The sequence below is a fragment of the Lactuca saligna genome, chromosome 5 (assembly GCF_052625555.1).
Source record: "Lactuca saligna cultivar CGN05327 chromosome 5, ASM5262555v1, whole genome shotgun sequence".
Lineage (NCBI taxonomy): Eukaryota > Viridiplantae > Streptophyta > Magnoliopsida > Asterales > Asteraceae > Lactuca > Lactuca saligna.
Window position 1 is genome coordinate 190,542,076 of NC_136421.1, and position 27,725 is coordinate 190,569,800.

The 27,725-nt window shown below is 40.1% G+C and overlaps 1 long non-coding RNA gene across 3 annotated transcripts in view; it reads right to left on the reverse strand.

The window, feature by feature from the left end:
- Positions 1 to 479: 479 nt before the first annotated feature.
- LOC145046734 (uncharacterized) overlaps positions 480 to 27,725 on the reverse strand; it is a 59,150-nt gene continuing 31,904 nt past the window's right edge. Inside the window, exons 1-3 of one of the 3 annotated variants that reach the window (XR_013682048.1) lie at positions 3,507 to 6,795; positions 714 to 892; positions 480 to 622 (exon numbers count right to left, since the gene is read on the reverse strand). This is a non-coding gene — a long non-coding RNA (uncharacterized LOC145046734). Of the gene's footprint in view, positions 623 to 713; positions 893 to 3,149; positions 3,474 to 3,506; positions 6,796 to 27,725 lie in introns of those variants that run through there. The other 2 variants (XR_013682047.1, XR_013682046.1) reach the window with 2 other exon arrangements.

Below are 27,725 nucleotides of genomic sequence, written 5' to 3' on the forward strand. Positions count from 1 at the left end.
TGTTATGAAATCATAAAATAGAAAAGTCATACAAAATACAATAATTATAATCACATTGAAAAATGTTATTTGGGTTATTTGGGTTATTCAAGTTATACAATAATAATAGGTCATTGTACATGTTATTTGGGTTATTCGGGCACGAACCGAACCGAATAAAACCCGAACCGAATCGAACCCGTATTGCTTATTTGGTTCGGTTTTCGGTTCATGCAAATACCATTATTCGGTTCTTGGGTTATTCGGGTTCGGTTCGGTTCTGGCCCGAATAACATTTCTAATTGAAATGACTAAACTGCCCACAAGAAGCAGCAACCATGACTTGCATTTGATAATTTTAGAAGTTCATTTGGGTTTGGTTAGACCAAACCTGCAGCAACTCAAAGTCAAATGAGTTAGTTTCTTGTATATTTCTGTAATTTATTGACAAAAGAATATACTTTCACAAACGTGGGATCTCTCCAAATGCTATATCTCCTGAAGATTTGTAAATATATTTAATAAAAGTGTAGCTATTATGACACTTTTTCTACATAAACTTCACTACTATACAAAGCCAAAATGAATATAGTAAAAATGAAATAAAGAAAATCCAAGTCTTAACCACATCAAAGTAATGATCCTGTAATAGGAAAGAATTTTTTTAGTTAGAATTAAAAAAAAAAATTATTATTTGCAAAACTAAAATAATAAAAGTTCATTAAAATAAGAACCTTTGCATATGCACTAACGATTTCATTTCTAGAACTTCTGCTGTACAACCATAAGGCAAGTTTGACTATTCTTGCAGTCAACATGATGACATATAGCCATAACAACCGAAGAGATGTCCTCTGTTCAGGAGGTTGGTTTTCAATCAATTGTTCTACAGCTTGAATCAGTACCTGAAACCCTAAAAACATAAAAAAATGATTAAGTGAACTGTCTTCATCATAAACACATATTCCATTTTGTACACGATCCACAAAAAACACAATCTTTTTACTTAAAACAAACAAATAACAGATTATTGCAGCAAAGATAATGATTCCAACAGGCTTCTGTAGTATGTAACCTCTCCCTCTTCTTGTTATTATCCTTTTTAGAAACATTATCTTGCTCATCTGGTCGACATCTGATCAGCCAGAAGATGTTGAGGTGAGTTACAAACTATCAATTGAGATTTTAATCTGTGTTGTTCCTGGTTGGAGTGATAAAAAAACATGATTAATCTTGCTGTTTATAATTTATTATGGAGTTTATGGTATGTTGTTTTGGATTGGAAAACCATATAGCTTCTACCATATCAAAGTTCTCAAAAAAGTGTGTTGTACTTTGCATAGGAGGTAAAAAGATCATGTCTGTAAACAATTATTTGCAAATATTTACAAAAAATCATGCTATAGCTTTGCCACATGTCTACAGGTCTTTATGAAAGATTGGCTGATATTAAGATACGTACTCAAGCTATGAAATGAGGTTGCTTATCTGAAACTCAAACAATCTTATCCTTTTATTATAGCTATAGATATGGGTGTTCAGGGTCTGGTTTTTTCCGTTTTTAGGTCAAACCGAAGCCAACAATTTTTGTTAATCGAAAACCGAAGTCGAACCATTGAAAATTAAAACCGAACCGAGTCGAACCATTACTAACGGTTTGGTTCTGGTTTGGTTTCACGGTTTGGGCGGGGTTATAGATTGCGATGAATAATAGAATCAGTAGTTTGTTTTGTTTGCTGGAATGATAGTAGTAAATACCAAACACTTAGTTAAGTAAGGAAACTTCGCGTGATCTCTACGGACAACTACCCATACTCCCATACGATGGGTATAATTGTTACTAGAAGAAGCACAAAGGGACCTGAAGCATTGGGGTATTGTTAAATAGTAGTGTGTGTATTTGTGTGTGTGTATGTATATATATATATATATATATATATATATATATATATATATATATATATATATATATATATATATATATATATATATATATAGACCAGGTTCAAATGTGGATTGACATCTATTGTGTACGTGTGGACAATGTTATTCTATGAGAATAGCTAAGAGAATAGGTTATTTGATAATGTGAATATGTACGACTTCACATAACTGTTGTCATTATCACATCTCGCTAATTAAATCATCTAACATGATATTAGACTTTTTTTTTTTTTTTTTTTTTTTTTTTTTTTTTTTTTAATGATTTTCATTCTTTTAAATCATCTTAAAAATGATATTATGATTATGTGATGTATGTTATGTGGTAGTAGTAGAGGGGTGAAATAGTCCCCGATGTCCGGTCGAAAGGACTGAAGAGGAGGCCAACACCCAGATATGCTAGGCAATGTTCGGTCGAAAGGACCGAAGGGGAGGCCAGCACCCAGATATGCTGGGCAATGTCCGATCGAAAGGACCGAAGGGGTAGGTCGGGCACCCAAATATGCCTGGCAGTATTTATGACTTATGTTGTATGGTATGTGGTATGATGGGGGAACTCACTAAGCTTCGTGCTTACAGTTTTCAGTTTTGTTTCAGGTACCTCTTCAGCGAAGGGGAAGGAGCCGGCGCGGTAGCTGCACATCACTCGCACATCAAATTTCCGCATTATCGATTTTTGGGATTGTACTCTGATTTTACTACTATTGGTGTTTTGATTTGGAACATGTTTTGAATGATTTATGGTTCGTTGTGATATTAACAAGATTTTCAGTAAATGTTTTATAAATCAATTGATTAAAAATAAAAATTTTGAACTCGAAATTTGGGACGTTGCAGTAGGTTGTCTAACAATTGAATGTACATTGCTTGAACCTTAACAAAATCGAATTTTTTTTCTGAAAAATTGGATCTCATGATGTGAACTTAGAGGCTCACAACGTGAGCACAGGTTAATCCATAAATCTGTTTTTGCTAGATGGTACTCACGACATGAGCACTCCGAGCATTTATCTGATTTTTGACAGTTTGAGGTGAGTTCTCTCACTATGCCAATGGGTCTAAGGCACAAAGGGAGACCCATTTATTGTGTTTAAGTATCCTAGGATGTAGGATTGCTACGTTAGTTATATATGTGATTTGTTGTGTATATGTCAACATATAGGTGGTTGGGTTGAGACCGCACGCTAACAAACCTAGTATGGTTGGGTTGGGACTGGAAGTCAACATACCCGGTATAGTGAGGTTCAGGCCACAAGCCAACAAACCTAGATAGTTGGGTTGAGGCCACGTACCAACAAACCCTGGATGGTTAGGTTGAGGTGTTATTTCTCTGTGATGTAAACGAACAAACCCTGGATAGTTGGGTTGAAGCCATGTGACCTTTGTATATTGTTTTACATGTGTTACTGTTGTTACTGCAGACGACACCTGTGGAAAGCTTCATCTCATACAAAATAAAGTTCGTAATAATATCATTTTAAAAACCTTTGTTAGTATATTATTTCCACTTCTAACAATTGAAAACAATGTAAAATAATTTATAGAAATATAATAGAAAATATGTAAAGGATGAAAGATAAACTTACAAGGGGCGGCTGACGAGTCCCTTAGGGTTAGGGTTATGGGACATATTATATACCCGACACCATTTGAAACTTCATCCCATGTTGACAAAACTGGTCCCTCCCTTCTGAAATATTTTCGAATTAGCTCCGATACTTACCCATTATACTCCTTCTTCCATAATTCCTTTCATAATAAGTACAACAGTTACCAAACAGCCCCTCCTCTACAAATTATTTTCAATTGAAGTCCATATATTACCCCTTAGCCTCCAAAATCTCTTCAAATTAAGTCCCAACAATTTACCAAGCAGTCCCTGTCTTCATAAATATTTACAAAACCAATCCGGAACTTACACTTTTAACCCCCAAATTCTAAAATTATGATAGTTAACTCCTGGAAACCAACACCTTGCTAAATTATTATTGATTTTAGGACTACTATTCATTCATTAATTTGTCTGTTTATTTATTTAATAAATGGGGTTTTACAACTCTCCCCCACTTCAATTGGATTTCGTCCTCGAAATCGTTCCTTACCATTCCTTATACGCCAAACAACTTAAACGACATGGCCACAAACCCGAGCATAACCTAGCCTTTACACGTATTCGCTCCACATGACTTTCAAATGAAACCCTTATCTGTCAATAGTTGCCACTAGTTATCTTGCCACTATGGGTCAAACGACCTTTTGATCTAACTAATCGAGTCCATACGTCAAGTCATGATGTCACAAATTCCAAGGCTAAAAGTGATTGCCATATGACTAAAAGGTGGCAATATATCATAAACAACCTTAAGCATTCCATTGCTTCCTTGATCTCATAACTGTAATGGCGTTCCTACGGTCTTATCACTGGCTCAACCAAGTCTAATTAATCTGGGTAAATCCATAGGCCAATCCGTGGATTTGCCACGCCCTCCCTATTGCACCCGAACTGGTGGGTACTACTGTTCCTTTCGCGTTCTAATAACACTCTCATGCTATCTACCATCCTAGTGAATGCTACGGCTACACCCGTAGCCTTACAACACTCTAACACTATCTGCCAACCTTGTGAATGCTACGGCTATACCAGCACACTTACAACACTCTAGCACTATCTGTCAACCTTGTGAATGCTACGGCTACACCCGTAGACTTACAATACTTTCTCACACTATCTTTCAACCTTGTGAATGCTACGGCTACACCCGCAGACTTACAACACTTTCTCACACTATCTGTCCGCTGATTACCAATCCAAACACATCTGATGTTGAGCACACATGCGATCTAACATCCCAACTGAACTCATGTCCTGACTGAAATCGCCAACCTAGTTCCCTAAGTCCTGTTATCAAACATTCCGAGAATGCGATCTCATCATTGGCTAGTTTTCCGAACTTCCAACTCACACTATCCTCATTCCATATAGCTGCTTGGGCTGTCTTCCTTCCTGACAAGGATGTAAAACTTATCCCTGTTTCAAAACTGCTCCTGCTTTTGAATCCCTGGACAATTCTCCCCCACTTATATTCGACTAAGTCTTCACAATATAGGAAAATTGAAGAATTCCCAATCCTTCTCACTTTCCAACGATCGATCCGATGTCTGCCATCTCTTACCAACTAGTGCCCCATTACTAGCCGTTCCCAAAAGATCACACAACTTCTAAGGACCATATGAACACTTCCTGAATCCCAACGAAACCGATAGCCCCTGATGCTTGAAATGATCCCACACTCGACTCTTGATGACTATAAGACAGATGCTCCTACTAATACCTCATCATCGAGCCACTTCCCTTGGTGCTCCATTCAGCGAATAAATAAAAGCTACTAAGACCACCGAATCCTGATGATGCTGGATAACCATCCTACGAAACCCTGACTGTAGATTTTCCATATAACACCCCTGATCCGATCTCTACCAAAAACCAAGACGACACTGTACACTCCCCACCCATAATTTAGGAAATGACCTTTCGCTACCCACTAATAATTTTTGGTATGCAATTAGCATGTGCATCTCTTGAAAATATAATTCAAACACAGACATAGAATAACCCATAGATACACTAATTCAAACCCGTGGAATGAAAGACTCCATTATGCAGTTTACCGCATGTGCTACATTGAATCTGGCCCTGCTGGCCTCTCACAAACTGATTCGAAATCTTGGGTCCCTTTCTGAGACCCTCCAGATTATGAAACTGATCTAGTTCCCTCTTCATAATGTGCTCTAAGTTAGTATCATGTTCTCGGGCTCTAGAAATCATATCATTTCGGGTCTCGCACCCCGAGATACCTACGATCTCGCTGATATCATTCTGCAGTGTAGCATGATACCTTACCTTCTTCATTTCCTCATCCGATGCATACTAAGGTACCTAATAAGCTCTCTCGCAAGGCTTGGAGGAGATCCAGAAACTCTCGCACCAACTGCTAAGCCTCAATTGCTTGAGAAAACTCTGCCCGGAATCTGGCCGAAAAGTCATCCCATGACATAACATCAACCGCTTCATCACTCAAGTCACTACCAGCTTCTTCCCATCAATCATGTGCCATGTATTTTCGGAGGCAGGAAGCAAGTCAGACTGTGTCCCCTTCGGGACTACGGCAGGTACAAGAAAAACATTGGCAACATCTGTCAATCATCTGTTGCTAGCAATGGGGTCCCTAGCCCCATGATAATCTGGAACTTCACAAGCTCTAAACTCCCGAAACATCAACGTACGTGTCCCTATCATGGCCGTTATCTCAGTGCAGAATGCACTCAACCTCTCATCAAGAATCTCCAAATGCCTTCCTTGATCGTATCGAAGATCACAGGAGTATGTTAAGTGATACTGTGTGTACTCTCAGATAAAATGAACTCCCTCATTTGACCATCAAGCTACCCGACTCCAGAGTCCGAGCCTGATCCCTCACTAGCACCAGATCTGACATCTGGTCTACCACGTAACGTCACCATACTCGAAAATATACCACCACAATCATCATAATACTCATCATACTCAGGGGATCTCACACACTACAGGTTCTTTGGATTCATATTACCCTCCTTGATTCGAGTATGAATCCTCTGCTTTTAGTAGTACGAGCCCATACTACCTTCCACATCTATCCATACTTTCCTCAAGAATTGCCTCGACTAAACCATGTCCTTTCTATTACTACTACTTCACACGCTAATCTCATCCTATGCTTGCCCTAGGGTAATCTCCAACCTACTCTCTGCCATCAGTTGCATAAGAAGTCCCTGCTACCCTTCCCTAACTAGCTCGCGAATACAATTACATATTACTCATACTAGATAATTCTTCGAATGAGAGGAATCATACTACAACAGTTAGGACTCAAACAAGAGCTTCACAATAGCATTAAAACCTAGCCTTCTTAAATTATTTAGTACTCATAATATGTAACTTAATTTATTCATTTACTAGTTAATTAAAGATAACTAGGATTCCTATAAGCACAAAGCAAGCAGCATTCGAGCATTGAGTAACCATAACCAAGCATAACTTAATCATACCATCATATTACTGACTAATCAATACTAGCATACAGCTCAACAAGCATATACAACTGGCATACACGACATCCTTCCTAGATCCCCAACCCTAATCTAGCATGCAGTTCTCATACACATAAAGCAGACATACAAGGCATCCTTCCTAGATCCTTATCCCTAATCTAGCATGCAGTTCACATAAGCATATCATGTCATAACAACTTGTATAGGTAATTTGGGATACTTACTTGAACTCGGCTGATTGCATGCACCACACCATTTTCTCTTTTCAAAATCCTTTTATAAAAATGGTTTTTCTTTTAAAATTTTTATAGCAAGTCCTCAGTTTGAGTTCATACACACCCGAGAGTGTGTCCGAATCCCTCAAATCAAGGCTCTGATACCAACTTGAAACATCCAAAAAATAGAGTCCAAAAATTTCGTTTTAAATCATTAATAAAAACCATAAATATCATTCATCATATAAAATCATAAGTTTTGTTTCTCAAAAATATCATAACATCAATCAAAGTATCCAAAACCACATGTAAAAGTATCAGAGTAGACCCATTTCTACAGGAGAAAACTCACCTCGTACTGCTGAAGTCATGTGAATAAATCTCTGGCTGCTAGCTGATAGATCCCCGAACTGTCAACATCAAAACAAAACCCAATTAACCATTTGGGTTTCAATGCATATCCATAAATCCATACTTAGGGTAAGAGGACCATTTTACTCCGATCCTAGCTTAGTTCAAGACCAAAGCCCAATTTTACATTCTGAAAACCTAGGAGCCAAATAATCAATTAAGGCCCAACATATGGCCCAATTTTCCAAATTGGGCCCAAACTTCTACATAGTCTTACCTTATGGCCCAACCATTTGTTCTAGTCCAAACACTTGGCATTCCGATGGCCCAATATCTCATGATCATCAACGCCTAATTATGGCCCATCTATGGACTAATTTTTCAAATTGGGACCAAGCCTTTCCAAAGGGCCGTATCCTAAAGCCGAAACAAAATATTCTAGTCCATATACTTCTTCTTGGATGGCCTATTTGGCATTCCGATGGCCCAATATCTCATGATCATCAACGCCCAATTATGGCCCATCTATGGACTAATTTTTCAAATTAGGACCAAGCCTTTCCAATGGGCCTTATCCTAAAGCCCAATCAAAATCTTCTACTCCATATACTTCTTCTTAGATGGCCCATTAATATCCCAATCACCAAAGCCCAACAGAAGGCCCATCTTGAAGCCCAAACATAATTAGGGCTTCTCACATAAAATGACGATTTGGGTTAAGTGTTCTTACTTAACCCATTAAGGACTTAATCCATTAAGACTATCACTCTACTAGATAAATCATACGATGTGATCGGGTGTAATTCATAATTCAATTCCAATCGCCCAAAACATGGGTCCTGATAATTCCAAACCAACAATCCATAATTAGGGTTTTCTAAACCCTAATTAGGATTCCCAACCCAATCACAACCCAATTAGTCCAATGGTTGGATTTTTAGGTTAATTAATGTTTCATTAGGTCAACTAGGATTTCCTTTGGTCAATTAGGGTTTCATTAGGTCGAGCACCACCCACTGCCACCTCGGGCGGTGGTGGTCGACGACGGCACCCAACGGTAGCCACCACCTCATGGTGGTGGTTATGGTGCTTGTCCAAGCATCCTAAAAGCAATCTAAACACAATCAAAGCACACCGCCACCCAACACGGTGACTGGTGGCGGTAGCCACCACCGTAGGGTGGTGGTTATGAATTTCCTTTATTATTCTAGTCACCAATTACAATTATACAACCCAATATCCCAAAATAAACACACACACACACACATCCACCCTTGTGGTGGTCGGTGGTGGTACAAGGTGGCAGCCACCACCTCACGGTGGTGGTGTTGGATTTACTCGTGAAATCCGGAACACAAACGACCACACACACATGGTTTCTGATTGCAAAATGGACCCAACCACCCACCTGGTGGGGTATGGCGACGACAGTGGCCTGATATGGAAACAACAGTGGCGCTTACGGTAGCAATGACTTTCCTTTCTTCTCTCCCGATGTCCCACCGTTGGTCTTCGTCCTCAGCCACAACAGGAATGACGATAACTTTGTCTTCAATGGAAACAGGCAGCGGCGGCACCAACTGAGCTGAGATGCAGCGCCGACAAAGTGATGCCGAACAAAAGAAGGATGGCAGCATCAACTAACGGTGAAACAGTCGAATGGTGGTGGTAGCAATGACAAGACCCAATTAGGAGCACATTCGACTGGTCTTAGTGGCTCTTCCGGTTTCGCTTACATCTCCGGCAACCGCGTTGCGATGACGCTCATCGGTGAGGCAGCAAGCGACAACCTTGTATGATCAGAAGAATGAACATGGTGGTAGCTAAGTTACAAGTGGTGGCTGACGAGTCCCTTAGGGTTAGGGTTATGGGACAAATTATATACCCGACACCATTTGAAACATCATCCCATGTTGACAACATTGGTCCCTCCCTTCTGGAATATTTTTGAATTAGCTCCGATACTTACCCATTATACCCCTGCTTCTATAATTCCTTTCATAATAAGTACAACAGTTACCAAACAACCCCTCCTCTAAAAATTACTTTCAACTAAAGTCCATATATTACCATTCATCCCTTTAGCCTCCAAAATCTCTTCATATTAAGTCCTAATAATTTACCAAGCAGTCCCTGCCTTCATAAATATTTACAAAACCAATCCGGAACTTACACTTTTAACCCCCAACTTCTAAAATTATGACAGTTAACTCCTTGAAACCAACACCTTGCTAACTTATTATTGATTTTAGGGCTACTATTCATTCATTAATTTTTCTATTTATTTATTTAATAAATGAGGTGTTACAAAAGAACTCAGATCTACCAAGCTTTTAGTTCCTTCTTTGCTTTCCAATGGTTTCCTTCCTTCAAGAGTGGACAAAAACACCAAAAATGAGCTCAAAACACCACCAATGGCAATTAGGGTTTGAAAGGGACATAGTGGGCAATGGAGGTTGATGAAGGGAAGAGGTATTGGGAGATAATGATGCTTAAATAGGGCCTAAACCATAAAAATTAGGGTTTGGTCTTTAGCCACATACATCCAACGTACAAGGAGTACGCACAACATATTATAGAAAAGGTGTGTTCCTCATAATTCAACCAAGGGACCAATTTTGCAACAAGGGTCAAAATTATAAAGTATCTTGATTGTAACAGCCCGGAATTTCAGGTATTTCTTTAAATTATTTTTGGGCACATATAAGAGGGGACTCGGCGAGTAGGTGCATGACTCGCCGAGTAGGGCCATGGTCTTGGTCGCAGTCGCAGATACGCGACTGGACTCGACGAGTCCAAATAGGGACTCGGCGAGTCGACGCTGATTCAGCTGAACCCTAGCCGTTTCATTTCTGAATCGTATATAACGATTTTATGGCCGTCATGTCGCGTCTTTTGGCCGATTGAAGATACCTTGGGAGTGTGTGAGCATCTGAAGCAAGAGAGAGGACTTGAGGAGGCTTGAAGAGATTGTTAGACAAGGAGGAGCAAGGTGGTGATCAAAGGAATCGAGTACTGGAGGTTTGGGGACACAGGGAACACGTTTCCAGGTAATCTTCGGATCAAAATTGTAGCTTTTACGTTGTATGCGAATTTAGGGTTTAGGAAACCCATTTAGGGAATTGTTAGATTATAGTGTTGTTATAAGTGTTTAAAAACCCCTGTAATAGTATATGTGAAAGTCCAGGAAGCCCCATATCTATATACTTCGAAATCATGCGAAATACAGGAGGCAGCGGATTGACTGCATGGCGAGGACTCGCCGAGTCCAATGATCAGACTCGGCGAGTAGCTTGAAGATTCACTAGAACTCGCCGAGTTGTTCTTCAGACTCGGCGAGTAGCTTGAAGGTTCACTGGAACTCGTCGAGTCGTTCTTCAGACTCGGCGAGTGGAGTCAGGGTGTCTATACTCGTCGAGTTACCCTTTGCACTCGACGAGTCCGGTCAAGATTGACCGTTGACCTGTATGTAATTTAGTAGGGTCAGTTGTCTTGTTTGATAAGATCATTAACAAAGGTATGTGGTATTATAGGGAACCTGCGGATTAACGGATCGAGTGCGAGTAGCTCGAAGAGTGTATAGCTTGCATACTACGAGGTGAGTCTTCTCACTATACTTCACCCGGAAGGGTTTGACTGTGAGACCGGAAGGTCGTATGTGTTATATTCATGCTATGCCTAGAGAGGTAGATGTTTTATATGTGATGTATGCTTATATGTGATGTATGCTAATACGGGCCGGAAGGCGAGACTTTATGTGATAGAAAGGACGGAATGATATGTGACTTATGTGTTATGTGTGTTATGTTACATCTGTTATGTTTTATACTATTATGGGCCGGAAGGCAAAATACTATGGGCCGGAAGGCAATTTAATACGGGCCGGAAGGCGATATGTTATGGGCCGGAAGGCGATTATGTTACAGGCCGGAAGGCAATGTTATGTGGACCGAAAGGTCCGGGCCGGAAGGCGTATGTGGGTAAGTCGTATACTGGGGAACTCACTAAGCATTTATGCTTACTAGTTGTGTTTATGTTTTTCAGGTACTAGTGATGACCGTGGAAAGGCGCCGGCGTGACACGTACACACTGCCACTGTTGAAGATCCTGGAGATTTATTATTTATATTTTTGAAATAAACTTGGAATAAACCTTTTGTCGAATAATGATGTTTTGTTTTTAATGAAAAATTTATTTGAAAATTTGAGCTGTTACAATTGGTATCAGAGCCTTGGTTTGAGGGATTCGGGTGTACTTTTGGGTGCAACTGAACTCAGACCGGGGATTTGAGGAAAAACCTTTTTAAATAATAAGGACATAACATTTTATAGATGGTAAGGCGGTAAAAACAAGTGTGGAACAGTGTGTACGAGCAGCCAGCGTCCGAACGGTAAAGATCCCCAGAATACCTTACGATGTTATGTTATGCACTGAATTATGAATTGTTATGCATGCTAGAAGACTAGGTATACATGATAGGACTAGAATTGCCTGTTTTGTGATGCCTTAGTCTAGGGAGATTGCTTATATGAGATATTTGGTAGCGTGCAAGTAGATAGTGCATACTAGAGGTAGAGTACTCATTATTCGGGATTTGGGGAGGAAGATTTGGGACGAATACTGGTACGGTGTGGTCGGTAGTATTGGGCCCGTACTATCGAAGGCACCGGATCAGTGGAAGACTCAAATAAGAATCCCTGGAAATCGGAGACTGGGTAGGGCGCGTATCGAGTACAATTGTACTTGGTGGAGTCTCTGATGATTTTATGTTGTATTTCAGAGACATCATGGTTATCACAGGCAATGGGGCGAGTTCGAGCGGTGCGAGTGACGAGGAGATTCGTCAGATTATTCAGGAAGAGGTAGCTGCGGCGGTCCGGGCTGAGATCCCGGAGATGTTTGGGTCTATTAAGACCACGTTGATGGAGGAGTTTGAGGAGCGGTACGCCACACTTACTGAAGCTGCAGTTGCTGCCGCTACCGCAGCGGTGGCTGCTGCCAGGCCGCAAGGGGGTGAGTCATTACTATTCAGGGAATTCAGCAACACGAAACCCCCTGAATTTGATGGGACGCAGGATCCGATTGCAGCTATGAGGTGGATCGCCGACATCGAGGGGTGCTTCTATACTTGCTCATGCCCGGAGCACTTGAGGGTACGGTTCGCCTTGAACCAGCTCCGTCTGGGAGCGAAGGATTGGTGGAAGTTCGTGACGGCGAACTTCACTCAGGCAGAGATTTCGGTGGTGACATGGGAGAGGTTTACGGAGATGTTCAGGGACGAGTACGTTCCCCCGGTAGAGAGGGAGCGATTGATTCAGGAGTTCTTGACCCTTAAGCAGGGTACTGATTCCGTGGCAGTGATCACACGGAAGTTTCATGAGAGGGCAATGTTCTGCCCCGAGCTGGTATCTACGGAGCAGTCGCGGATGAGCCGCTATTTGGGTGTTTTGAAGAGGGAGATCCGGGAGTTTGTGTCAAACTCCACCTATCGTACTTTCACTGAGCTTCAGGCGAACGCCAGGAAGCGCGAGATTGAGTTGGAGACTCAAGCGAGGGAGGAGGCTGAGTCTCGGCAGGTGGATCGACGGCCGGCCCAGTCTCAGCCGGCAGCCAAGCGGACTAAGTTCGCTGATTCGAGGATGGGTGGTTCGAAGGGTCGCACTTGCGCGAAGTGCGGCAAGAGTCACGAGGGGGCGTGTCGAGCTGGTGGTTGCTACAAGTGTGGCAAGGAGGGACATATTGCCCTAAGGGGTTTTTGGTTTGCTTTCACTGCAACCAGACAGGCCATCGGAAGGCCGAGTGCCCGCAACTTCGTCAGGGAGCTACACCTACTACCCGGACTACTGAGACCCGACCGACGAAGGTTGAGGCCCCGAGGGCTCGCGAGAGAGCCTTTCAGCTGACTGCGGAGGAGGTCCGCGCTGCGCCCGATGTTGTGGCAGGTATGTTATCATTCACGTATTTAATTAAAGGTCGAAATGTTATGCTTATGTTAATGTATGTGTAGGTACTTTCCTTGTGAACTCTATGCCTGCTCTAGTATTATTTGATTCGGGTGCGAGTAGATCGTTTGTATCGTTAGCTTTTAGTCAGCACATCGGCATTAGTCGTGAGCCGTTAAGTCGGCCCTTGAGCGTTTCTATTGCGGCTGAGAGGGTGATTTGTGCTACGGAGGTTCTTAGGGGATGTGTGCTAGAGATCTTCGGGGTCGCATTTCCGATTGACTTAATTCCTATTGCGATGGGTGATGTCTGTGTCATCGTAGGCATGGACTGGTTGAGCCGATTCAGCGCTGTCATCGACTGCGAGCATCAGCTGGTGATTATACGAGACCCTAGTGGGGGAGTTCTTACGGTATACGGCGAGGGTACCCGTTCGGGATCAGCTTTTTGTTCGGCCGCTAGGGCAAGGCAATGCCTACAGCGGGGATGTAACGGTTTTGTGGCGTATGTGATGGATACGCGGGAGAGTTCCGAGAGACCGAAGACATTGAAGGAGGTTCCAGTGGTGCGCGAGTTCCCAGATGTTTTTCCCGAGGATTTGCCAGGAATACCTCCCACGAGGCAAGTGGAGTTTGGTATCGATCTAGTTCCAGGGGCTGCGCCTATTGCGAAGGTGCCTTATCGTCTTGCACCTCCAGAGATGCAAGAATTGTCCTCGCAACTTCAAGAGTTGTTGGGGAAGGGATTCATTCGGCCGAGTAGCTCACCGTGGGGAGCACCGATTCTGTTCGTCAAGAAGAAGGATGGTTCACACCGGATGTGTATCGATTACCGGGAACTGAACAAGGTGACAGTTAAGAACCGCTATCCGTTACCAAGGATCGATGATCTATTCGATCAGTTGCAAGGGGCATCTTGGTTTTCCAAGATTGATTTGAGATCAGGGTACCATCAGGTAAGAGTGCGGGATGAGGACGTCCAGAAGACAGCCTTTAGGACGCGGTATGGGCATTACAAGTTCGTGGTGATGCCTTTTGGGCTCACCAATGCCCCAGCAGTGTTCATGGATCTCATGAACAGGGTATGCAGGCCGATGCTGGATCGGTCTGTGATTGTGTTCATTGACGACATTCTGGTGTATTCGCGGTCTAGGGAGCAGCATGAGGGACATTTGAGGGAGGTCCTTGAGGTACTGAGGTCGGAGAAGCTATATGCAAAATTCTCCAAATGTGACTTCTGGTTACGGGAAGCTCAATTTCTGGGGCACGTTGTAAATCAGGCAGGGATATTGGTCGATCCGGCCAAAGTGGAAGCGGTGATGAGTTGGTAGGCACCGAAGTCACCTTCGGAGATCAGGAGTTTCCTTGGGTTGGCGGGGTACTATCGAAGGTTCATTAGGGACTTCTCCAAGATCGCGGTGCCACTTACCAAATTGACCCGAAAGGGTGTCACATTCTCATGGGGACCCGAGCAGCAGACTTCCTTCGAGACACTTCGTCAGAGACTGTGCGAAGCACCAGTACTATCTCTTCCGGAAGGGATGGAGGACTTTGTCGTATATTGCGACGCATCGATTTCAGGACTGGGTGCAGTGTTGATGCAGAGGGGCCATGTGATAGCCTATGCATCGAGGCAGTTGAAGCCTCATGAAGCGAGATATCCCACACATGACTTAGAGTTGGGGGCAGTAGTGTTCGCCCTCAAAATTTGGCGTCACTACCTGTACGGGGTTCGTTGTACCATATACACGGACCATAAGAGTTTGAAGTATTTGATGGATCAACCCAACCTAAACATGCGTCAGAGGAGATGGTTAGACGTGGTTAAGGATTATGACTGTGAGATCCTATACCACCCAGGCAAGGCTAATGTGGTAGCTGATGCATTGAGTCGTAGGGCGGAGAGTACTCCATTGCGGGACGTATGTTTGAGATTGACGGTGATGACTCCGGTATTAGATGCTATTCGGGGGCACAGGCCGAGGTTGTGAAGTCTGGGATGCAGAAACAGGAGCGGGTCGTCGGGTTGATTTCAGAGTTCGTTACGGATGGGCGGGGACTTCTGACATTTCAGGGTCGGATCTGGGTGCCATTCGTGGGCGGTACGCGTGTTACTTTGATGGAGGAGGCATACAGATCGAAATTCTCGATCCATCCCGGTGCTACGAAAATGTATCTGGATTTGAAAAAGGAGTACTGGTGGCCTTGCATGAAGAGAGACGTTGCCTGGTTCGTTGAGAGGTGTTTGACCTGCCGTAAAGTTAAGGCTGAGCACCAGAGACCGCACGGTAAGTTACAACCCTTGGAGATTCCTGAGTGGAAGTGGGATCAGATCACGATGGATTTCATCACCAAATTGCCGAAAACTGCCAGGGGAGTCGATGCGATTTGGGTGATTGTGGATAGGCTAACAAAGAGTGCACACTTCCTTGCCATTAGCGAAAGTTCATCAGCAGAGAAGTTGGCAGAGTTATACGTGAGAGAGATAGTATCTCGGCATGGAGTGCCGACCTCGATTGTTTCAGACCGCGATGTACGTTTCACTTCCAGGTTCTGGAAGAAATTCCATGAGGAGTTGGGTACTAAGCTGCATTTTAGTATCGCATACCATCCCCAGACCGACGGTCAGAGCGAGCGGACGATTTAGACATTGGAAGACATGCTTAGAGCGTGTGTGTTAGACTTCGGGGGTAGCTGGGATGCGCATCTGCCGTTGGCTGAGTTTTCCTACAACAACAGCCATCATTCGAGCATTGGTATGCCACCTTTTGAGTTGTTGTATGGTAGGAGGTGTCGGACTCCCATTTGCTGGGGAGAAGTGGGACAGAGAGTGATGGGCAGTACAGAGATTGTACTTCAGACGACCGAGCAGATTCAGCGAGTGAGGCAGAGGTTATTGACCGCCCAGAGCCGACAGAAGAGTTATGCGGACAGACGCCGATCCGAGCTCGAATTCCAGGTCGGCGACTTCATTCTCCTAAAGGTTTCTCCTTGGAAAGGGGTAATTCGGTTCAGGAAGAGGGGCAAATTGGGGCCCCGGTTCATAGGTCCATTTCGGGTAATTGCAAGGGTAGGTCGGGTAGCTTATCGGTTGGAGTTGCCAGTGGAGCTGAGTCAGATTCAAAATACCTTCCACGTGTCGCAGTTGAGGAAGTGTATAGCCGATGAGGCAGCAGTGGTTCCGTTAGAAGATATTCAGGTGGATGCGAGCCTGAATTACGCTGAGAGACCAGTAGCTATCAGGGATCGGAAGATCAAGGTTCTACGGAACAAGGAGATACCTCTGGTGTTGGTTCAGTGGCAACATCGGAAAGGATCGGAGATGACTTGGGAGCCGGAAAGAGAAATGCGGGAGCAACATCCGGAGTTATTCGCAGAATGAGAGACTTCGAGGGCGAAGTCTAGTTCTAGTGGGGGAGAGTTGTAACAGCCCGGAATTTCAGGTATTTCTTTAAATTATTTTTGGGCACATTTAAGAGGGGACTCGGCGAGTAGGTGCATGACTCGCCGAGTAGGGCCATGGTCTTGGTCGCAGTCGCAGATACGCGACTGGACTCGACGAGTCCAAATAGGGACTCGGCGAGTCGACGCTGATTCAGCTGAACCCTAGCCGTTTCATTTCTGAATCGTATATAACGATTTTATGGCCGTCATGTCGCGTCTTTTGGCCGATTGAAGATACCTTGGGAGTGTGTGAGCATCTGAAGCAAGAGAGAGGACTTGAGGAGGCTTGAAGAGATTGTTAGACAAGGAGGAGCAAGGTGGTGATCAAAGGAATCGAGTACTGGAGGTTTGGGGACACAGGGAACACGTTTCCAGGTAATCTTCGGATCAAAATTGTAGCTTTTACGTTGTATGCGAATTTAGGGTTTAGGAAACCCATTTAGGGAATTGTTAGATTATAGTGTTGTTATAAGTGTTTAAAAACCCCTGTAATAGTATATGTGAAAGTCCAGGGAGCCCCATATCTATATACTTCGAAATCATGCGAAATACAGGAGGCAGCGGATTGACTGCATGGCGAGGACTCGCCGAGTCCAATGATCAGACTCGGCGAGTAGCTTGAAGATTCACTAGAACTCGCCGAGTTGTTCTTCAGACTCGGCGAGTAGCTTGAAGGTTCACTGGAACTCGTCGAGTCGTTCTTCAGACTCGGCGAGTGGAGTCAGGGTGTCTATACTCGTCGAGTTACCCTTTGCACTCGACGAGTCCGGTCAAGATTGACCGTTGACCTGTATGTAATTTAGTAGGGTCAGTTGTCTTGTTTGATAAGATCATTAACAAAGGTATGTGGTATTATAGGGAACCTGCGGATTAACGGATCGAGTGCGAGTAGCTCGAAGAGTGTATAGCTTGCATACTACGAGGTGAGTCTTCTCACTATACTTCACCCGGAAGGGTTTGACTGTGAGACCGGAAGGTCGTATGTGTTATATTCATGCTATGCCTAGAGAGGTAGATGTTTTATATGTGATGTATGCTTATATGTGATGTATGCTAATACGGGCCGGAAGGCGAGACTTTATGTGATAGAAAGGACGGTATGATATGTGACTTATGTGTTATGTGTGTTATGTTACATCTGTTATGTTTTATACTATTATGGGCCAGAAGGCAAAATACTATGGGCCGGAAGGCAATTTAATACGGGCCGGAAGGCGATATGTTATGGGCCGGAAGGCGATTATGTTACAGGCCGGAAGGCAATGTTATGTGGACCGAAAGGTCCGGGCCGGAAGGCGTATGTGGGTAAGTCGTATACTGGGGAACTCACTAAGCATTTATGCTTACTAGTTGTGTTTATGTTTTTCAGGTACTAGTGATGACCGTGGAAAGGCGCCGGCGTGACACGTACACACTGCCACTGTTGAAGATCCTGGAGATTTATTATTTATATTTTTGAAATAAACTTGGAATAAACCTTTTGTCGAATAATGATGTTTTGTTTTTAATGAAAAATTTATTTGAAAATTTGAGCTGTTACAATGATCATGAATCTTACATAGATAACTTAAGGATTTGGAGACCCAGGCGATGGAGCGTCAGACTCCAGGATGTGAGTTGTGACATGAGTAGGTTCTAAGTTCCACAAAAAAATTATCATCGAAAGTGATGTCAAAGCGTTCTTTAATTACAAGAGTTCAATGATTCATAACTCGATAAGCTTTTGATTTTAGCAGAGTATCCATAAAAGATGGGTTCATCAGATTTCTGTTGAAGCTTTGTGAGTTGATCTCGATTGTTCTTGATAAAACACCGACAATCAAAAACATGTAGAAATGAGATCCTTGGCTTCCGACCATTCATTGCTTCATATGGTGTCATATTGAGATGATGATTGATGATACTCCGGTTTTGAGTAAAGCAAGTTGTGGAGACTGCTTCAGCCCAAAGATAAAGAGGAAGACTTGTAGAGTGTAGGGAGCATAAAAGTTATGTTTAATGCCATTTTTAGTAAGAAATTTTTAATTGTGGCATTAGTGAACTTAGATCCATTATCAGTGTGAATTCTTCGAATGGGTAACTTGGTTAGCACTTCAATTCCATTTATGAAATTAGTGAGATCGGAAGCTCCTTGCAATTTCATTCTAAAAAAAAACACCTATGTAAATCTTGTGTAGTCATCAACAATCACACAAATGTACTTTTTGGTGATGTAAGCTTTCAATGGAAGAAGGCCCACAATATGAAGAAGTTCAAGTGGATTCGAAATAGATTTTTCAATTAGAACAGGATGACCTTTCTTTGATTGCTTCCCAGATTCACATGCAGTACATAGATGATCGTTCTCAAATTTGAGGAGTGGCAAACCTCGGACCATTTCACCAGAAACAAGATCATTCGTGCATCGAAAATTAAGATAAGCAAGCCTCCAATTCCATAACCAAATTACGTCAGGAATAGATTTTGATAGAAGACACAGTTGAGGCTTCACAATGATCTTATTGATGTCCAAAGGATACATATTTTTGATGCAATCTGATTTGATGAGACATTTTTTTGATCTTCTATCATGACATAGTTATGCTTCTTACAGAATTTAACCCTCCAATTTGCATCGGTCGGTGTGCCACACTAATCAAATTATAATTAAGATCAGCTATGTAAGACACATTTGAGACAAAGAAATTGTTGTTGGTTAAGATTCCATAGCCTCAAATTTGGGAGTCTGAATTATTTCCATAAGTAACATAACCATCATTCTGAGTAAGCTTCAGATCATGTAGAATATCCTTCTGCCCAATCATGTGCATGGAACAAACACTATCAATATACCATATTGTGTCTTATTTTGAAGCACAAAATCCTGCAAAATCAGTGAGTTTTGGAGTTTTTAGGCTCCGGGATCGATTTAGGGACTTTAGCATGGGCTTTGGACTTAGCTTGTGGCTTTTGAGTAGCTGGTGTTTCGGAAGGCTTTTTCTATGATTCTTTTGGACATATGAAGAATGCCAAAGTCTTCTCATTGATCCAAAATTTATATTCAACTAATGTTGGTTTGGATACTGCTTTCCTTGGAGTAATAGTTTTCCGAGGTAGTCCAGGAAGAACTATGTTCCGAGATGGTTCAGTTGAATTTTCACTCCTTTTTTACTTTTCATTCGAATTTTTGATTCAAACTTTTTAAAGGTTATTGAAAAAAAAAATTATGAGTATCTTTTCCTTTGTTTATTGCATTCATAGGCACATTGGATGTTGGAAATTGTTTTGGTTTGAAAACCACGTCGTCTGAAGTAGAAACAAACACATAAGAGGATACTTTTAGAGGAGATTGATTTTTCATAGATGAGTATTCAATAGTAACTGTTTTCACACATGCTTTGACATACTTGTGACAAGTATCCAAGCTAACAAAAATACATGGTCTCTTAAGAATCTTAACAGGCATGAAGGTATTGTGATTCCTAGTCACTGGACTACTATTTGAGACACTTTATTCTTGGATTTCTCAAGGAACCTAGAGAATTGTCTAGACCTAGCTTATTTTCTAATGCTTTCCTAGCTTCGGTCTTTGGATGAATAATGTCCTTCTTGTTCAGCCAAAGCTTCTTTTGAGAGTCAGATATTGACTTGGAAGACTGATCAACAGATGGATTGTTGAAACGAGGCTTAATCGGAACTAAGGTTAACTTAGAAACAAATTTTGAGTTAGAAACACAGGATCCAGATGAAGTGTCGTCATCACACTTAAATTCTTCATCTAAATCACTATCAAGATATGCCTAAAATGAATTTGTGGTATCATTAAGTTTGTCCAAGTCATCTCTGTTTTTCTCAGGAATGATTACCTCAATGAAACAATTGTTTGGAGAACTAGAGTTCGAAATGTAAACTCCAGTACCATTTGTGACATGTGGAATTTCTGAAGACTGATTCAGGTCTAAGGATATCAAAGGCAGTATTTGCATGGAATTCGGACATGTAATAGTGATAAGTTTAAATTCATGAATTAATGATTAATATATGTTTGAGGTCTCATGAAGGGACGAAACTGGCAAAACAGGGGTATCCGAATAAGTGTGGTTCGAAATTTCTCCCATAAACGTTAAATATTGAAGTTCCTTCAAGGGAAGAACAATAGGTTTTAGAAACTCGTTTTTGAGACCAGATGCTTTGGAGCAGGGATGAAGAAAATTATGAGTTACTCTTTCATTAGTTTCAAGAACATCTATGGAATTATTCATAGCATCGATTTTATCATTTGATGCTTGTTATCAGTAACCAAAACATTTCTTTCACTAATTAAAATTTCAAATTTGTCATTCAAAAAAATACATTCATGTTTAGTCATTACAAGTTCTCTCTCTAATGATTCAATCTTAATCTTACAGTCTTCAAATCGTAATCTAAGTTTGGTCAACTCTGTTGGATTAGTGTCTAAGCCTGTAACCATATTTGGTAAGTACTTGACCCGATTGAGCATGGTCCTTTTGGGTTTCCTTCACTAAAGCAACTTGACTGGAGAAACAATAGAGAAAGAGGTTATTATGATTTATTAATATGTTATAAGAATAATATATTAAAAGGAGAAATCATATTTGTTTAATTAATATTGGTCAATAATTAATTAGGAATTAATTTTGTGATCAAGTGTAATTAATTAAACTAGAGGGGCTGAATTGTAATTATGTGATAGTTACAAAGTAGGGTAAGGATTATCCTACATATGGGTTGGATGAAATCAAGAGGATTAGGATCCTTGAAATCGTCCAAAGATAAGGGCTTTAAAGGCTTATCTTATTGTTACTTGGTGAGCAAGCAACTAGATAAGGATAAGGACTGAAACTCTAATCTCAACCTTATATAATGACCCCTAGGCCTCATGAATTCGTCCACTTAATTCTAAAAGATCATCGGTCCGACTTCTACCTCCTTCCTTCTTTCTCTATAGCCTCTCCAATTGCTTGTGGTGTTTCTGAGCCATTAGAGACACTACACTTGTGGTGCTTGCTTTCAAGACTTAGGGTTTGAAGATTTAAGTTGTTATTGCAATATAACAACAAGAGGTATATGATCTAACCTTCTTGGTGAATTTCAAAAATAGTAGGCCTCATGTGTTCATAATGTTGTATATCTTATAGTGATAACATAGATCCAAGACTAGGGTTGCATGCACACATATGAATGTTTGTATAAAACCCATCAGTGGTATCAGAGCATTTGGTTAACTTATTTTCAATTAGCATTATACAATTGCATGAATTTGACATATTAGGGTCTATAGCCAATAAACCCTAAGAGGCTAGGATTTTCGAGATTAGAGTTTCCAAACCCTAATTTGCAAAAGTTTGAAAGGGTTTTCAAATCCTTTCCTTAAGCCTTTAGATTTCGAAATCTAGGGTTGTTTAAAAACCCCTTGATTTTCGAAACTAGCCTCCTCCCCAAGATAAGATCCTAAATTTTAGGGATTTGGATTATCCCATATCTTGTAATTATCCTTTAATTGTTATATATGGTAATTAAAGATTTTGAATTATCCTATCCCAATTTTCGAAATTTAGAGAGGGATTTACGGGATTAGGATAAGTTAAATGTTTAAATGGTAATTATCCTTATGATTTAGATAATCCCTTATGATTTGATAATTTAAATTAATAGTTTAATTCAAGACAATTATTAAATCAAGATTTTTTAATATTTAAAATTTTAATTTAAATAGTCTTAAATTTGAAAATTTTAAAGTGAGATTAAAACCTAATTGTTTTGAAAAGTTTCAAAACTTGCCATCAAGTTTTAGAATTTAAATTGTTAGATTAAAAGTTTAATTTTGAAAAATCTAAATTCGAAAACCCTAATTTTGAAAAGTTCAAATTAAACCCTTATGGTTTTATTATAATTAATTAAGTGTATAATTAAAAGAGAGTTAATAAATCCATAATGATATGGTTTATATTTTTTATTAAAAGTGTAAAAATTTAAACCACCTAGTATTTTAAAAAATGTAAAATACACCCTTATACTATATATAACATTAAAAGTATAATATTATATATATATATATATATATATATATATATATATATATATATATATATATATATATATATATATATGTATAACTAAAATGCAGGTCTTACAGTTAGTAGGCCTCATTCACGAAGCCGATCTATAAGGGGGTATAAAGTTATGGCCTATAAAATGGTCGTTTAATGGGTATCCACTCTTACCCACCGCTTCCTTGATTGGTGGAGGGTCGTTAGCCGAACGGGTAGGATAGGGCAATCCTCTCTTCGTTAATAAATATAATGAATCTATGTAAAGTAACCAAACGATTTTGCAAATTCCTAATCCTAGTTACTTTAGGCAAAAGTGAAATTGATGCAATCCCATGAAATTACACTTTGCAACCTTACTAAGAAGTTAGTGGAGCGTGTGTGGTTAACTGACACACTAATTGGTTCTAAACAAAGGTGGAAAAGGGTGACTTATTGTTTGTCATAGTTCAATGGAGCGTGTGTGGTTTACCGGCACATAGAATAGGTAACTGTAACAATGAGGGCACCATGTACATTTGCATGGTTATTCACACCCACTTTGTGATCCTCGGCATCCCAGTCACAAACGAGAGGGGCATATCAAGATTTAAACATGCCATTGAAAAGTTCAATGTATCTCAAAGGAAATCTAAGAATTCTTAATACATTTAAAACTTAAGCCTTTATGTTTTTCATGGTGAAGAATTAGTGAATCGTCATTCACTTACCTCCAAATTATTTGCATGTTGGATCACTGCATCCCTCTTCTAATATATAAATAATGTTGTTGGATCCTAGCCTTAATGTTTCATTTGGGTGTTTAATTAAGGATTCAATCAACTAACTTGAAATTTCTCTTGTTTTGTAGATGTCTGACTCTAACCGTGGTCTTCCTGAATCCCAAGGAAAAGGTATTCTTGTTGAAAGTAAAAGCTTGTTCCAAAGTGAAGGACCAATGTGGACTAGCTTGATTTCACTCCCTCCTCCTCCTCCTGTTATTCTCCCCGACCCACAAGATCGAATATTTGAAAGGTTCAAGATCACCGAAACCCTATTGGCAATGGAACATGAAGATGGTAAACTCGTGTGTGCTCACGCCCTAGAGATGAAATCACACATTAATAGGTTGATTATGTTGGGTGCATCTTTTCCCAATAAATTGGCTGTGGACTGGGTTCTTCAGTCACTCCCTGAATCATATGATAAGTTCATAAGAGATTATTATATGATGGATCTTGATGCGACCCTCATTGAATTAACTGTTGGATTAATGTCTAAGTCCATAACTATATTTGGTATGTACTTGACCCGACCCGGCATGGTCTATTTGGGTTGCACTTCCCCGACACAATTTATATGGATAATATTTTGAGAATAGTATGTTTATGATTAATATTAATATATTATAAGTTCTAATATATTAATATGGAATCATATTATTTAATTAGTATTGATCAAGAATTAATTTAGAATCAATTAAGTGATCAAAATGAACTAATTAAATATGGACTCTTGTATATATGGAACGGGCCAAGTTCATTTAGGTTGGGCTAAGCTTTCATGGATAGTCCATGGAGTGTTTAACCCATGGATCATATGAAATGAAAGTTCATGGGTCTAACCCTACTTTCCATACTATATAAAGATGTCCTTGGTTGGTGAAATTGGCACTAGTGTGGTACACTAAGAAGGGCTAGCCGATTTCACAAGAGAGAACCAAGTATCCATATTCTTTAAAGTCTTCCAAGGTGTTTTGGTGATTTGTGATTCCACTTGAGGCTTCCACACTATTGGGGCTAAGCTCTTAAAGCTTGAAGACATCAAGCTACATCAAAAGGTATGTATTCTATCTTGTTACATTCATTGATTTGTATGCTAGATTAGGATAATACCTTGGAAGTTCTTATTTGCATGTATAATAGAGGAAACATAGATCCAAGGTATTTTGGGTTGCATGTACACTTAAGAGTGTTAGAATGCTCATAACCCAACAGTGGTATCAGAGCCTAGACTTGTTTTCTTGTTATACTTGCAAAACTGCTTAAAAAATCGAAATTGTTGTTGTCTGATCATCAGACTCGGCGAGTCCATCAAGGGACTCGGCGAGTCCATGCCTAAAAAATGATCAAAACGATCCAACTCGCCGAGTCGGTTCATGCACTCGACGAGTTGGACCCCCAGACAGCATATTTTCGAGGTTTTTTGGCTAGAAATGGACTAGGAACATTACCCTAAGTTGTTTTTGAACTTATAAACTTGTTTTTGATGTGGTAATGTTCATGCTAATCCAGTTTCAAAGATAATTGTCAATAGATTCATGTTTTGTATTAGTTTAAAGGTTAGACTAATTACATGAAAAAATTTGATTTGAATTATTTTGTTCTTATGAGTTGTTAGATTAATAGAAAAGTTGAATGAAATAGTTGTTTTCAATCCAAATTAATCTAAGAGTTGATTCTAAAATGTGTTTTTGTAACTTGTCCTCAAGTTATATGAAAAGTCACATTTAAGTTTCATAAAACTCATAAAAGTTGGTAAAGGTTACAAAAATGAAGAGTTTAGTTCTAATTAATTGGAGTTATGACTCCATAATTTGTCCTCAAGTTATGGAGGACCAAGAGTCTCTTCATTAAATAATAAAAAAAAAGTGTAACCTTAATTAATTCCATAAGTTATAAAATAAAGAAAAGTTAATTCTTTTATTAGTTTAAAGTCTTCCATAACTTGTCCTCAAGTTATGGAACTTGAAGAGTTTTTGGATTAAAACTACTTTAAACACATAAGTTATGGAATTAATTAGTTTTGAATAGTTTCAAAACTTGCCCTCAAATTTTGGAATTTGTAAAGTTTTCTCTTATGAATACTTTAATTCCAAGTTAGCCCTTAGAATTTTAAGAGTTAAAATTCAACCCTTATACTTTATAATACTATAAGTTAATAATATATATATATATATATATATATATATATATATGTATAAGAGTAAAGTCAGTCTTACCGCTAGTACGCCTCATTCATGAAGCCGGTCTATAAGGTGGGTATAAGGTTGTTGCCTATAAAATGGCAACTTAATGGGTGTCCACTCTCACCCACCACTTGCTTGACTGGTGGAGGGTCGTTAGCCGAACGGGTTTGACAGGACTATAATTCTCCCTTCATTAAAAGTATTAATGATAAATACTAAGTAACTAAACTCTTAATAATACCCAATCTTAGTTACTTAGGAAAATGTGAATAAGGTGCTGATCCATGAAATTACACTTTGCACTTTGTTTAAGTCGGATAGTGGAGCGTGTGTGATTAACCGGCACACTAACTCGTATTTAACAAGGTAGGCAAAGGGTAACTTAATGTTTATCATAGTATCGATGGAGCGTGTGTGGTTTACCGGCACATCGATTGAGGGGTAAACACTTAAGGGTACCAAGTAATTTACATGGTTACTTCACACCTTGTTTTGTGATCCTCGGCATCCCAGTCACAAAACTTGAAGGGCACACTCGAGATTGAAACATGCCATTGAACAGTTCAATGAATCTCAAAGATCTAGGAGTTTCAAATCCAATTAAAACCTAATAATACATTTCGTTTATCTTGGTGGAAATTGGTGAATCGTCATTCACCTACCTTCAAATATTTTATAGCTTGGATTACGGCATCCCTCTTCTAAGTTATAAAATAGGTTGTTGGGTCCTAGCCTTAATATTTCATATTGGGTGTATATTAAGGACTTAAGATCAACTATCTTGAATATCTCCCAAAACATGTCTGGTTTAGACATTTATGATCTTCCCAAATCTCTTGAAACAAGCTTTCCTAAATGAAGATGATGTCCCTTGGAAATCATACTTCTTTCACCTCCTCCGATTATTCTCCCTAACCCACAAGTTCTTGACAAGTTTAAGGTCACTCAAGCCCTATTGGTAAGGCAAGGTCTAGGTGTGGTCACATCTTGGAGATGTAGTCACATATTGACAAGCCGGGAGAGTTGGGTGTCAAAGTCTTGAGAAAGTTGGTGGTTCAATTACTTCCTAAGTCACATAGTGAGTTCTTTTGGAACACCTATGAAACAGACTATGATAAGACCCTTAATGATCTTATCTATTTGCTAAGATCAACTTCCTAAAACTTTATGGACATTGACAATGATGACATTGGATATCTAGTAAAGCTCTCTCTTCCCAGTGGAAAGGGATCGGCCATAGTCAACTCGGTTGACCAAATGGTAAAGAGAAAAGCTAAGTCTGTGATAGTCCCGTGTACCATTATCAAAGGGTCCATATGTTTATATTGCCAAAGGAACGGGCATTGGTTACGAAGTTGCCAAACTTACCTAAGGATGTTAAAGTCAATAAGTTTGAATCTACTTCAGGTAAAGTCCACTATCTAACTCTGTTAAGTTTCTATTCTGAGATTCTTGATACATGATGTGACTAGGTCACATGGTGATGTTTTAAGAATCAAAGAAAAGTGATGAAACTTAAAGAAAGAATATGTTGAATCTGATCGCGTAGATGGATTTCTATCGCGTAGTTTGAAGATCGGATTCTTGAGCTACTTCTTAGGAGTTATGAGATATTGCTTAGGAATAGATAACAACAAGTTTTCATATGGATTGTAAGGATAAGTTTTTCCGCAAAGTTTTAAAATAAAAGAAAATTTTTGATTTTATTTATTTTAAAATATCCTTACAATGGCATTTGAGGAAAAATTGTTGCTTATATGATTCCATTA